The sequence below is a fragment of the Cynocephalus volans genome, chromosome 2 (genome assembly GCF_027409185.1).
Source record: "Cynocephalus volans isolate mCynVol1 chromosome 2, mCynVol1.pri, whole genome shotgun sequence".
Classification (NCBI taxonomy): Eukaryota; Metazoa; Chordata; class Mammalia; order Dermoptera; family Cynocephalidae; genus Cynocephalus; species Cynocephalus volans.
Window position 1 is genome coordinate 74168219 of NC_084461.1, and position 6000 is coordinate 74174218.

Sequence of the window (6000 nt, forward strand, 5' to 3'; positions counted from 1 at the left end):
CTTGGATAAAGCAAACACACTGGGGCTTTGTGAGGTGACAAATAGGAAGTGAGCAAAATCACTCCCTAAAGCCCATCCTTCAGGCAGTCCAGTGAGCAGGAAACAAAGCCAGGAGACCAGTGGCCCCGGTGGTGAGAATATACTACGCAGGTGCTCAGAAGGAAGCTGAAGTTAAGTTCTGCCCTTTTAAATTACTTTGATAGATTCTAATGGCCTAGACTTGTGCTATAAAGAAATAAGAAAAGGATCTTCTTACTTTTAAGTTTATAGCAAATCTAGTATATGACTTACTGAAGCTCTTCTTAAAAATAACATGAATCTGATCTTACAAAAGATTTTTTACATAAACAAAGAAATCTATAAGTCACTGCTAACAGTGATATTTATTCTAGAAGCTGACAAAATGAAAGACAACTTAAAGATTTAACATTCCACCCTGGATCTCCTTGTCACTTACCAAGGGTAAACCCCAGCCTTCTAATGTTGAGCATTATTTTTTTCCTATTCTCAAAGTGCAGGGAAGCTTTTGTTGATAATGAGGACCATGATGGCATTTTGAACCAGAATATTTCTTGGACACCTAATAATATCTAAACAATAAGAAAATTACATCTAATCTAAATACTAAGGACATTACAATCTAGATGTAGAGTATAGCAAAGAAATAGAATACAATTAAAAATTAAATTATGGAATAAATATTTTTACCATAGGCATTTGGGAAAGATGGTTATTGTTTTATATATATAAATACATATCTATATAAATAAATTGAATGTTTAGATAATGTTTCAGAAAGGAAACGGGAAGATCTAATTGGAGTATAAGCAAAGGATAGTAGCCAAGACATCGCCAATCTCCAGAACCAACTCAATCAAAGGAAGAGAGACGGGAATGAGCATAGTACATGTGGAAAGACATTGAATGAAATCAAAGTGGGCAAAGTAGACTGCGTATATTAGGGAGCAACAGAAAATAAATCTATATAGGGCAGGTAGTCCCTGTCTTGTATACATAGCCAAAGAACTTGAAACTGATAGGTGCAGAGGGCATTGTAGTTTCTGTGATGGCAGGGACACCATGGAAGGGATGTTTTAGGAAACTATGCAGGTTGGGTTTGGGAAGGATGACTTATTTATGCATTTTAGCCACAGACTAAGTCCATAATTCAGATATGTTGTCATAAGGATCTGACCAATAGTGGGATACTTGAAACAGAAAAGAAAGAGTTAATTTGAGAAACATTGAAAAAAAAAGAAAACCCAAGTCCCTGACAGACTAGTATGGAGGAATAAGACAACGTATCAAATATGACTTCAACTATCCTTTATAAATAGGGAGGCCTATAGGCCACTACTAGAAAACAGAGAAATGGAGAGGTCGTGAAATGGGGCCTTGGGGAGGGGCAGAGTGGGACATTCTGCCTTATTTTTCATATTTACTATAGTTCAAAGCAGTGACTATTGGCACTCAACACTGTCCATAATTGCCATCAAAGGAAGAAACATTATTCTAATTCTGAAGAGTTTCTAATGGACTTTGGAAAAAACGCAATGCAGACTACATGAAACAAAAAAAGTAAAAAGTAAATGTGAAAATTGTGATAATGAATTAAATGATATCACTGATAGAATTGAAAGAAATAACACAGGAAGTGGGGTCAGTGGATTAAAATGTCACAAATGGAAAGCAGGATGCTGAATCTTGAATTATGCATGGAGAGATTAGAGACAGAAAAGGAGGAACTGAGGTGGAGCCAGCCTCAGCAGAATCTGCTGAGCTCAGTATGGGCCATGTGGCAGGGGAAGCTACAGAACTAAAAGCAATACTAAGTAACAAGAACAAGCAGTTGGGAAAAGCCTGCCTTAATGCCAGGTTTGCAACACACCAGCCTGATATCTTTAACTAGTGAGTAAAATGGAGGCAAGCTAGCAGTACTACTTCTGCTTTATAACGTAATCATTATTCTGTACTCACAATATGCTTGCTCTAGTCCTATTCTTCATAGGAGTGGAGACTTGTCAGCACTTCCCATTCTATTTTTTAAAATAATTTCAGTAAGCTCCTCTCCTTGAAAAACGCCACTTGTTTGAGTTGCTATAGAAGGTTTCACACTTGGGAAAACTTTTAAATAAACTAGGAGGAGGTAAAATACTACTTGGTAGTCTATACAGTTCTCTAAGGGGAGGAAGCAAAAGGTGGTGCAGAACAAAGCAATACAAAATAGTTTAAGCTAGTGTCAAGCCAGCACAGAAATGGAATGGCATTAGAAAGTAAAGGAATGAACCCATGCTTAGACAAGGCAGATGAATAGTGCTGCAGAGCGTGGAATAGAGTTTTAGTGCTAGTATCTCAAACTTGACAGTAGCTAGTAACCATGTGCTTGCTACCAGAACATACAAACTAAGAGTAGTGAAGTGAATTGCGTGTTTAAGTCAGAAAGTGCCTGGGCTGAGATCCTAACTTTTTCAGTCACTACTTCAAAAACAAGATAGTTATTTAATTGCCCTTTGTTCTTCATCTCATCTGTGAAATGGAAGTAATATTATCTACCTCACCTACTTGTTAGGATTGATTAAGATACTATTTGTACTTAGCACATTGGCCCATAGCAAGAGCTTATTAAGTGCAATATAATTACTACTAGGAGAATTTGTTTCTACCTGCTTAAATAAGGACCAAATACCCTTTTTCCTAATTAATAATATTTCTAAAGTGTAGTTGATACTCATATGTGTAGCAATGAGCCCTCTGATGACCTTGAGAAAGGATTGTCAGCCACTGATATTTTCAGAGTCTTTCCAATTTCCTTTTTCATTCTTTTGGAAAGACATTTTAAGGCCTTATAAATATTTAATATTTCCTTCCAACTATGAGTTGTTTGGCTACAATATATTCCACAATTTTAACTGAGCACCTGCCATGTTCTGGAACTGAGACAGTAATATTCTTTCACATACGATATGATTTCTCTCCATAATATCAAAACAACGAATCCCTTGGTAAGAAATAAAAAGTCAATTTATAATTAAAAGTAATCATTTAAAGAAGACAACTAAAAATTAGGAGACTTTGTATTAGAGTAACTGGCATCTCTTTCATGGTCAAAACTCCATTCTACCAATTTAGATTTTTTGTAACACGTATGGAATTTCAAGTTATAACATCACAGCACTAACAAAGAGATTATTCCAGTCATATGTGTTCTAAACAAGCAGTAGTGCTGTATTGTGTTGAGCAGTTTTGCATATGTGGAAATATAAGGCACACAGACCCATAATTTAAGAAAGAGCAAGACATGTATCAGTGCCTCCTTTCACCACTGTAACACTGTGCTATTGTTTGCATGTAAAATTACCACCCACTAACAGTTGGGTAAGCCCTTTGAGTTGTTTCCAACAAGGAATTCAGTTGAAGAAAAAATGAAATGCAAAGAATGTTCAATGTACATGGGATAGTAAGTTGTAGGAATGAGCAAGTGTGGAAATGCATGTGCTCTGTTACATTTCCTTATTAATTTCTGTCACTCACATTCCCCAAGAATTCTCTCAAACTTAATCACAAAACATATCCTGACCTTTAACAACTTGCAGGGTTGAAATGTTAACCTTCAACATTTTGCAGAATTCTTTAAACACTTCCTCTGGAAAACACACAGCTCAAAGTGCTAAAATTGTCTCCCATAATAACCACAACAGGATCGCAACAAACCCGCTTTTAAAAACCAAATAAAGCCTTCCGTGGGGGCGGCTCACCACTTCCCCTTTTTTAACATGCAGAAACTAATTTAGCTGAGAAGATAAAAGCAAGAGCTGCCTACAGATATACAAGGAAACTAGATCCTAGAACATAAAATGCTTCAGTGGCAGGGTGGTCTGGACAGTTTTCTGTAAAAAGGGCCTTCTCTGACTTGGAATGTCACAAATGAAAAGCGAGGAGTCTGAAGCCTGTATATATTTGTATTGAAGTAGATAGAAGAAGGAAGAAAAGGCACTGAAATTAGTTTCAAATGTAACTATTTGTGTGTTTTCCAATTACGTAATTTTATACCCATTTTCAATTTAATGCCGATAGAGTACAAAGATACTCAAAATTCAAAACTAAGATGAAGAGCTGCTCTCAAACTACCAAAAGTATCAGAAGAGTAAAAATCCTAGAGTTGCTGTCAGATGACCAACCCAACCCCCCTCCCCCCACTTTTTGAAATACCATCGCTTCTATAAACCCTCTCCTCTTTCCAAAAGGTGGTCATCGGATCCCATCCCAGGTGGTCTAAACATGCACAGGATGTAGCTTTCTCACCAAAACTCCTAATGTGTACTTAGTTCATTACTCATTTATAACTCTCCAACTTCATTTTTGTACTTGTTCAATTTGCTGGTTATCTACTTGACTGTACATCTGTGGGATATGTTGTGTGGACTCCAGTAGATTATAAACTGCAAGCATGTTGGGCACAAGCCTCACTAGCTCAATATGTATATTTTCTAACTGTCTTCATGTAATAAAGATTCTGTACTTTTAATATAATGACAAGAGTGAAGGGATATACAAATACATGAAGGGAAGATTCTTTCAATTCTTCCTTGGCTCTTACTGAGAAGTCTTATGGGGCATTTGTCAATAGAGTATGCCTCATCAATTTTTCTAGACTTTTCCTCTTTTTTTTCAAAATATATGAGTCAAAAGCAGTAAACCCTATCATTCCTAAATTTTGTTAAATGGTCAAAAATGTGTCATTTCATTGGTGAAGTTTACATGTTTTGAATGAAATTTGGCAACATTTTGTACTTCATTATTGTCTCAAATTATTTCTGAAAAGTGAAATTTAAATGCCAAATTAGGAGAAAAGGTACCTGCAGGATTTAATCATGTGAGAGTATACAGGCACTAGGTAGAAATATGAAGTAAATTATGAACATTTTCAGCATTTTCTCCTTTCTTAAAACTCCACGTGTCCAGCACCCCATGACTTCTTAGCATACCCCAATATATCATTATATTTTCCTTCTACCTCCCGCATAAAAATTTTTCTATACTGAATTCCACTTACGAAAGCTTTGTTTTTTATCTATATATTTAATTTTCCCAGTCCTCACTTTCTAGAAATAGTTACCTTTTAGGAGATAAATTCTTAACTCAAGGGGGTTTGGAATCTTTCAAATTGCATTAACTTTCTGTGTTACTGATGTACCTATTTGGCTCTAGGTGTGAGTCTACAGCTTGTCTAACTATTTTAAACAAGTTAAAAAGTGAAAGAAAAAAACACAATCAATTGGTCACTCACATAGCTAAACAGAAACTTCAACTCTCCCATACTTATAAAAATGGTCATAAATTGTGATCCCTCACAATTTAAAGCATGACAAAATCAGACTATTTTATTTGGTCTTAACATTTTTACCGTCTTGGCTCCATCAATATCAATAGCAATGGAGAATATTAAGTAACTCCTCTCTTTCCCCTGATCTCATCCCTTCCCTGTTGTTAAAGGGAGACTTGAGGGCAAGTAAAGAACTGTCAGGTTGGGCTCCTTCCAAAGTCAGAGAAGGGACCAGCCATTAAAGCATCATGTGGTCCTTTTTTATTCGGCTAAGCTCCACCCAAGAAAAAAATACTAAAAAATACTTTCTACTCTGCACAAAAATAGGTCTTACTGATTTTTCAAATGACCACAAAGTCTTCCCCTTCCCGCATGCGCAGTTTTGTCACATAACTTTATAGATCTTCCAATCAATAAGTTGAGCTTATTTCTCTACCTCTTAAATCTCAGTTAGTCATGTGACTTTTGTCACTCAATGGTATGTGAGCAAGTGTTACTCAAGAAGAAGGTTGAAAGTGTTTTGTACTTTGGGACTTGCCTTCTTGTTGCTCTGGGAACCCTTCAGCTGCCACATGAATTAAGTCTGCTGGGTAAGGAGAGTAGGCTTGCTGGATGGTGTGAGCAGGTGTGCTGGATCATACAAACATGTGTGCTGGGTGATAAAAGACATATAGCCC